Raw genomic sequence first — 9,237 nt, forward strand, 5'->3', positions numbered from 1 at the left:
CATTTAAAATAAGGAAAGTAAGCTTTTAAAAAAAAAAAAATCCTCATGCTTTTGCCCTGCTGTTCCAAATACTTGCCCAAACTTTATCGAACCATATTAAGTAGGTTATTTCTTTTATGTATTTCTACATAATAAATAGGTTTTTCTTTACGTGCAAAGGTGTTTATGTGTCAGATTAGCACAGACGGCCCGGGTAACGCTGGATTCTGAATCATTTCCTGAGGGCAGCTGTAGTGTAAACACCAACCCTGCCATCGTGAGAGTTTAGGGCTGTTCATATACGTGTGAGCCGGCATGTGTGCGTGTGTGTGTGTGTGTGCGTGTGTGTGTTTTGAATTCATTCATCCATAAACCTGAGCGCATACTTAGCTTAAACACTGGTAGTCACACAACGGGGACTTCAGCGCAGTCCAAGGAGAGAGAGAAACAGAGAGACAGAGCGTAGGGTGCCAGAATGAAAAAAAAAAAAAAAAGGGGGAATGTGTGTCAGTGTGTGTGTGTGTGTGTGTGTGTGTGTGCTAACTACTCTGCGGAACATTAAACACCAGTGTTACCCATTCTTTTGTCTGCTCGGCTCTTTTCCACATTTAAAAGCGTCCTGCCTCGAACCACCGCACATTAGCAGTGAAGCGTGGTGGCGCTCTGAATATGCGAGCCCACGCTTACAAACAGTGCTATAACTCAGTGAAACACGCATCCGCACATCACACTCAGCGACCAGATGGTGTACGACAAAAAAAAAAAAAGAAGAAGAAGGAGAAGAAAAAGAAAGCAAAAATGTGATATGGCAGAATAAAGCAGGGGAAAAAAGTAAGCGCGGACAGCTCAATCTTGTGTCAAAACAAACGCAAAGTAACACATGGACACACACAGAGCGAACAGCAAAGACTTACTGTATCTCTGCAAGGACTCATCTGACTGCTGCTGAGGGGAGAATGAAAAGCGAAAACCTCATGCTTGCTTCGCGGCACTCCTCTCTTTCACTCCCTCTGTCACTGCCCCCTCCTCCTCCTCCTCCTCCTCCTCCTCCTTCTCCTTCCTTTTTCCTTTCTCCCTCCCCTGCCTCTTTTCCTTCCTCCTCCTTCTCCTCCTCCCTCCCTTTCTTCCTTCCCTCCCTCCCTCCCTGTCCCTCACTCCTTCCCTCACCCTCCTTCCCTCTTGGCAGAGCTGTACTGTATTCAGACACGCCAGTCTCCATATAAGGCGGCCCAGCTAAACATGTCACACATAATTTATCCACAGCGGGCTGCGAGTTCACCTTTCGCAGCTTGGACCGTATGCAAAAGAGGGAGGAGAGCTCAGAGGAGGAGGAGGAGGGCTGGGAGACGCGCGCAAACTTCTGCCGTCGAGCGGCCACGTTCCCACAATTTCACGCTGCGTGAGGGGGAATGTTTGTATGTTAACAAACGCTGGCAATCAGACCGTGAAAATACTACCAAAGAGACCGAAATGCGATTCACCTGCACCGTTCCCTCCCTCCCTCCTTCTCCGTCTCTCCACCATCTGTATCTGCAGGCAGTAAATCTCACACAGATGCTGTTTGTGGAACCCGTCCACCTGCACGCCCCCTTATCTGTGCTGCCACAGTTATAAAACATGACTGACGAGTCTGACGGGAGCAGAGAAAAAGGAGCGGGAGGCCAAGCCGCAAGGACAGTCGGATTTTTTTTTTTTTTTAAAAAAAGGGGGTTACGCGGAAGCTTAGGGAAGAGTTGCACTGTTTTGTTGTGCGACTGGAGGATGCGGCGAGCCAGAGTGCGAGGAGGGGGTGGGGGGCGCGAGATAAAAATAAAATGTCAACAAATGGGAGCGCAGTCTGGTTGCGGCAACTGGAATCAGCGCAGTTCCCCTTCTGATGATGTGTCGGGTTTTTGCACTTATCGATGGCTTTAAAAACACACGGCTGCTGACCTCTCCTCTGCCTCCTCAGCCGCTCCCCGTCGTTGAGTGTTTAGTCTTTTAACCCGCAGCCTTTATTGGGCTCTTGAAGAAAAAAACAAATTCGCAGACAGGGGCTGGGCTGAAGAGAAGGCAAAAGAAAGAATTAAAGAGAGATATCGGGAATAATATTAGCTGCACATGGGCAGCAGAGCTGGCGGGTAGCTCTCTCCTCCCTCCTCCACAGCTTCAGTCCACTCACAGGACAGCAGGAGTCACAGCTCTGTTGCCATGGCGTCTAACTCCATCAAACACTACGTCAGGTGCATGTGTGTGTTTTGCGTTGTGTTTGCAGAGGTGTGTGTCTGTGTGTGTGTGTGTGTGTGTGTGTGTGTGTGCATGTCAGGTGGGTGTTACCGAGTGACTCAGAGCCACATCACTGACTTGTGGCTGTAATATATCAGGGTGTTTGGAATTTATCACTGCGTTGGCCTGTGTGCGTTTTCGTCCCCGCGCATGTGTGCGTGCGTGCACGAGCGCAAGGCAAAGGTGTTGATTGAACAGCAGCCTGCAGCCTACCCTCAAAAGCACTTATGATGGATGTCTGCGCTGCTCTAAGTGTTAATGTTGAGCCCCAGCTTCTATAAATATTTATCAATTTGATCATAGAGTCAAAGTGACAGACTACAGATGCCGGTAATATGGAATTTTGATTTTAGAGCAGGCAAGTCGCCGTCCTTTGCCCAAAAAAGGCGTGCACTTGCCGCCCAGGATGCAGCATCTCCAAGTTTGCGCGAGTTGCACTGCAATCGTCGAGAAATCAGATGGGCTCTAAAACTACAGGAAGGTTATGTTAAATCTCTCAAAAAATTTAACTCGATTTAGAGTTTTTTAGGCAAAAATCATTGTAACAGCTTGAGATTAATCAAAGCTATTACCCCATAAACTTAACCATATCCCCAGCAGTTGCACATTTACTATTGTTCTTTTGTTGCTGCCGATGTGGCAGAAATTCAAATATCCCTTTTACCTCTGATTTGGTTTACACCCAGTGGCCTGCAAAAATATTTTGCTTAGGCAGTTAATGGTGTGAGTTCACCAGCGGCACTCGAGCTTCTAATGCCATGTTCACACTACGTGGGAAAACGTTACTAAGCGGGTACACTGTCGGCGAGGTGCTCTCATTGAAATCGCTGAATAAAAAAATAAAATCAAACTCGAGAACAAACACAGAGGAGTGGGTGGCGCTTCCCACGTCATTGGAACTGAATGCAGCCGACATTTTATCTGTAGCACATCACAAAGCAACAAGTGCTGTCCGTCAGTCTGTAGCGTTTTATAAATATATGTATATATACTCCACCTACGAAACATTCGCGGCTAGAGTGAACCGCGATGGCTAATGATGAGAATTTTGTTTTGTAGCTGAAAATGTACAAGTGATCATTTTGTGGTGATTGTGTGTGTGTGTGTGTGTGTGTGTGTGTGTGTGTATATATATATAGTTCTTGCTGACATTTTTGAAATTATGTTTAGTGCAGCATAAAAAGCTTCACTGAGTTTAATGTGATGTATTGAAAACGCTAACTAGGTGGGATCACATGTAATGCAAAAAGATTTAAATCTTGACGAGGCATTTAATAAATGATGTAGACCGAATCATAAACAACATAATTCGTTTAAAAATTAAAACATTGAAATTATAAGTGGCTTTTTGAATCTTTAAGATGACTGAAATTGAGCTAACTTAAGCTAACTGTTTTCACAGATGTTTCTCTTACTTTAACACTGCATATATATCTGCACTGTACCGTCATATATATATATATAATCTATTTTAAATGCTAGGTGGAATGTTTAAAGGTATCAGTCTTCAAGTATTTTTTTCCCCCAGCAAATAGCAAAATTAGTAGATGTACTTTCCACTGGCAGTCTTTAAGTGTAAAACGAGAGGTGCAGTGACAAAGAAACAAGACACACTGAAAGGTTTTGGACTTGCAGATAATTGCTGCAATTGCAGATAATTTAATGCACACTAAGGTTCCTGCTCGCTGCTCTGCTGATGTCTGCGTAGGGAGGTGAGAACGAAAGGGGACTTTTGAGTCACTGCTTTTAAATGCAAGCCAGTCACGTCTCTCATTTGGATCATATCCAAAAGGAGGTCGTGGACCCTTGACCATGTGTCCCTCATGTCCCGGATCGCTAAAGGTAAGAACGAGAAAAACTCCTGAGTGAAACAACAGAGGCTGGATGAGTTAACGCTGGGCAAGAAGATCTGGATCCATATATCACCTCTGATCCACGCTGCTAAGCAAAACCAGAGCTGGACTGGGAGCAAAACAACAGGAGAACTTCACCGAACTTACTGAATGGAAAATCCAGCAGAGCAACCTTTTGTGAGTCAGACAGGTCTTTAACATTTATTGCAATAAGCCACTGTTCTTTTGCTGAAAAATCTAAGGTCCAACCAGAAACGTATGACCTTGCAGAGATTCTCCGTCTTTCTCCTAAATCTTAACAGCTCTGGTGTGCCGGTACCGGCAGATTCTGGGACATCGGTGGAAAATGAGGGAACCTGTCAACACATTGCTTTATAACAGACCAGTAGCCGAATATATGGATGTGCATTGTTAAAAAAAAGACTCCTAAACTCCAGAATCCACCACTGAAATAGTTCTGGTATGACCACAGTTACTCAGAGAAATGCTGGATTTACTCTCATGATCGGTTAGAGACAGTATTAGGAAAAAAAAAAATAATCAAAAAACAAACAAACCGCTTTTGTCTGTTTTGTCTCCAAACCTTTAACTAAAGACAGACATAAATTCTTTTTACAGCATCTCCAACATACACAAGAACACACACAATGCAAGCGTGGTCGCATGCATGCCTATACTTTTATATGGCTGCTTTGAGACTGCACGCTGAATTATTACTGAGCAGAGACAGGGATATAGATACTACTGTCACATAGGTGTCTGGAGGACAATTCTATCAGTCGACAGCACAGATAGCGGAGGGAGGCTCTTAATGAAAGGAACCATGATGAAAAAGAGGAGCCTCTCCATTTTGAGTTTTGACAGGTGGATTTCTGCAGGGGGAGAGCAGAAAGAAGTGGCGCACTGTCAGTGCTAAATGGAAGGGAACTGAATATTCAAAAGATTTTTTGTCTGATCTGCATTATGGCTTTTTTTTTTTTTTAGCATCTCCTTTCATTTCCCAGTCCGCAAAGGCTCTTTGCATAGTCTGTTACAGGGTTGCAGAATAAACAGCTCCTCATACCCCCATATCACACACTGTCAAAAAAAGTTCAAAAAGAACCGTCTCAAAGCTCCTTCGAGATGTCTTTGGGTTAAAGAGTAATATAAATGAAGCCACCTTGGGCTGTATTTTCTATGGAAGCGGGATTTTTACATAATTTAATTTGTGTTTTCGTCTTTTCTTCAAGGATCTCTACGCACCACTGATATGTAAATGGATGAAGGCTCAGTTTATCAATCATTAGCTTTATATAAAACCTCTTTTTCACTATGGGCTTTTTATTCTGTTCTTCTGAAACATTTAAAGATGGAGGGTCCCTGAAGAGAAACCTGAGGTTGGAGTGCTGAGGTAATAAAGTTTAAGAGTCCCTGCCCTAAGCTGCTGCAATCGCGTTTTCCAGCCTGTCTGTGTCTCTGGCGCAACAGATATGGTCACAATCCTCCTCAGTGGCCGTTAAACCACAAAATGACCCGTAACACAGACGCTGCGCTTTTACTTCTCCGTCAGCGTACACTGGTGTCATGTACACACCTCAAACGTTGGCAGGGGTTGTTTTTGCAACGTGGTGAAACCGGCTACTGAGAATGTAAACGTCAATTAAATCTAAATTAATGATGGTCTTCATAAAAATGTCACTTTGACCAGGCACATTCTTGCAATTAAACACTGACACATTTTTGTTTTATACGACTACAACTTTTTCTCTGAAATTAACACCTCAGGATGTTTTCCTGAAAAAGAAACTGTCCCGAAGACGCTGTTAAATTCAATTTCCCAAAAGTTACACTGCATTCACCAGCACTCCAAAAACAGATGCAGAGCCCTCCTAGTATTATTCAAATCGACTACAGTTAAACAGTATCTGCGAGACTGAAGAACAAAAGGCAGAAAAAAAAAACAAACAAACCCAGCAGACAAAAACCAACACACATATTTCAATTGCAGATCAGCTATTTACTCGCACTGCTTTAACATATTCTTGCTTTGAAATGAAAAAAAATCCCAGATATTCTCCAGGAAGACGAAGGCAAAAAGAAAATACAGCAGTAATCACTAGCAACAGGCGGGGAAGTTGTCGGAATCATAACATGTCAAATATTAATGACATCCTGGCGTCTGTACAGAGCCACTCTCCCCCTGTCCTCTTCTCGGGAGGCAGCGGCAGACAGAGAAACAGATCTTGTAATCATCTTGTAAAACCGGGAGCCCAGTCACACGGTCGGAACGAGGCTGTCTTACCTGCCTGGTTGTCCGTGTGTTTCTCTCGCGCTCGGTCTGGGTGTATGAGAGTGTGTGTGTGTGTGTGTGTGTGTGAGAGCTCACACACAACCCCTCGAACAGGAACTGATGAATCTGCACGACTTCAGCCCTGCAGCGTGCAGTGCATTATGGGGTTTCAGTCTCTCTCCCTCTGCTCTCTCTCTCTCTTCCTCTCTCTGTTGGCACGGTGTTAGAGGGGGATGTCCTCGCCTCCTGTCTGGAGAGAGGAGGGTGAACTCACACGCGCTGTGTCCACACACACTCTCGCACACACACACACACACACGCACACACATGCGATGCAGAAGAAGCCTCATGATGACGACTGCAGCGGCATCGGTTGCCATGGCAACAGCCTCCCTCCTCCTCCTCCTCCTCCTCCTCCCCCTCTCATGTAGTTCAGGCTCTCCCTGTGTATTCTGTTTTAATAGCGAAATAGAGTAGAACCAGAAAATATAACAAAAAATAATAATAATTTCATAAACTGCACTCATTCTGCTTCCCTCTGTTTAACATGTTCTACTTTGAGTGCGAGCTAACCAGCTGACACACAAATGAGGAGCGGCTCCTGTGGACATGCGATCGCTAACTGTTGCTTCTGCCTCCTGAGATAAAAAGAAGGGTAGTGTGTAGTGAGAGGGGATAGAAACAGAAAACAGATGCGTTTGTGTGTGTGTGTGTGTGTGTGTGCGCGCACATGCGCCCCTGTTATTGTGTACGTCGCTGAGTGTGTGGGTAGATGTGATGGTTCCTGGAAACGGGCTATGGTTCCTGTTTGTGGTTTCTTTCCTTTTCTCCATTGCTAGTGCCAGTGCGCTGAGGCCTGCAGCCCTTTGATAAAGCACATTCAGTCACATTACAAACAAGGGAAGTACGGCTGGGCTGGCCTCAAATGAATCCGCCATGCACACGTACGTATACAGGAAAGACTGACCCGTCATCGTCAGCTTTTCATCACTGCTCATCTTCCCGTAGGTTGGTTGTTGTTTTTTTTTTTTTGGGCGCAGATTCAGAACGATAATGGGTTAATCAAGGAAGAGGGGGCTGACAGAAAAAGAAGAGAACCAGGAGGAGAGATGGTACTGTAAAGCGGAGGGAACGATGGTGACGAAGGAAAAGAGACGAGACCTCCCCTTTACCGTCTCCAATGGCGACAGAGTGGGTGGAAGGCCGTGACTGTCCTTCAGGCCCTGCACATCAACAACTCACAGCTGAGTCCTGCGGCGCAGCCATCACACTGGTAACCCCCAGCACTCAATCTCTACACATCTAGCCTCGCTGTGTTTTATCCACAGCTACCACTGCTCTCTCTTCCTCTAACGGTTTCTCAGGCTTTGCAGAGCTCCAAATCAAATCTGACCCCTAAAGAATCTCTGCTGTCACTGAGACATGTATATTTCATGTAATATCTCCATGCTATTGGAGCCAAATACAAGCTGAGAAGTCAGACCATATATATATATATATATATATATATATATATATATATATATGTGCATCTCCACACTGTTCTTTCCAGTAGCCATGGGAACAGGTAGGAACTGGGATTCAATGAACATTGATTGTTGAAATTGTTGTTGATTAAATCAGTGAGCTTGGTAAAGGATGAAAAAGGAAACAGAGTAAAGTATGGGCAATAGGGCATCGAGGGGGGGGGCAACAGGTGGTAGTGAGTTTGAGAACACACAGACACTTTCACTTGTTCAGACTTGTCTCACACCAACTCTGCTTCTGTACAATTAAAATCTTTGTTTTTGTTGAATTAAATGCCACATTCACGAAGTGCATTCGAGTCAGCGAGCGGCGGCTGACATGCGCGGCAGGCGAGACAAGGATTTACATTCCACATTCCTGTCTGTGGTTGGATTTCGGCAGCAAGAGATCTTTGGTTTTGTTGCTGACATGTTGTCCTTAGAAAAGATCACTTAGTTTCAGCAAAACATTTGGCAGATGGTTGGACACGCATATCTGTCACCATCTAACTAATTTAAAACGCCTGTTGCTGCAAGCATTTCCTCTCAAGATGCTGCGACTGGAGACATACTGTGGGTTTGAAGATGAATTGTTGCATAACTTTATAATTCTAGCAAGGTAAACTTCGGTCAAGGTTAGGGGAAAAAAATGGTTGAATTCAAACAAACCTTAAGCGGTAAACCACTTGCTGACGCAATCAATACCAACATATTTGCATCTTTCGAAATACGTTAATTAACCATGTTTTCCCATGACATGAAATGGTCACAATCATGTTTCTGTTTTACGGGCAGGCTTAGCTTCTTTTTCCAAGTATGTTGTCACTTAATACTTCCTGCACAGCTTCATAGTTTATGTGTGCAGTGAAAGTGCTGCGAAGTGTAAGCTACTCCTCCAGGTGTTTGATGCTGCGAATGAGCGATAACTGAATTAAATCAATAAAGGGGGCTTTTCCTTGCTCCTCACTTCTATTATTTTTTTTGCCTCTGGAAGAAGCATATATCTGAACAAGCTGGCGTTATCACTGAACACTCATGTACTCCCTGTAATGAAAGGTCCTTGAATTTGAGGGACACTGAATAACCTGCTCCGATTTGAAAGCCGGGGTGATTAGTCTGCTCTCTGGGAGTAATGGCTGTAGCAGGTGTCCACAGGCTCCGTGTACCACATCTATTCATTAGCGACATTAACACTGAGAATTGGTGCGCGCGCACACACACACACACAGACACACAGAACTCACTGCTCATTGGAACCATTCATTAATAGCATTTCACTTCCCCTTAAGCGCAATGACCATTGATTAGGCTTATGTATAATGATGGTGGTGGAATTGCTAGTGTAATTATTTCTGCCCTCAGACTT

The 9,237-nt window shown here is 44.4% G+C and overlaps 1 protein-coding gene across 9 annotated transcripts in view; it reads right to left on the minus strand.

Moving 5' to 3' along the window:
• LOC125013304 (muscleblind-like protein 1) overlaps positions 1-6,570 on the minus strand; it is a 61,111-nt gene extending 54,541 nt beyond the window's left edge. For 8 of the 9 annotated variants that reach the window (XM_047593844.1, XM_047593842.1, XM_047593840.1 and 5 more), the window contains exon 1: positions 894-1,048. The gene's annotated coding sequence lies outside the window, so the exon portion shown is untranslated. Of the gene's footprint in view, positions 1-893; positions 1,049-6,378 lie in introns of those variants that run through there. The other variant, XM_047593835.1, reaches the window with a different exon arrangement.
• Between the last annotated feature and the right edge of the window lie 2,667 nt (positions 6,571-9,237).

This window comes from Mugil cephalus, chromosome 9 (genome assembly GCF_022458985.1).
Source record: "Mugil cephalus isolate CIBA_MC_2020 chromosome 9, CIBA_Mcephalus_1.1, whole genome shotgun sequence".
Classification (NCBI taxonomy): domain Eukaryota; kingdom Metazoa; phylum Chordata; class Actinopteri; order Mugiliformes; family Mugilidae; genus Mugil; species Mugil cephalus.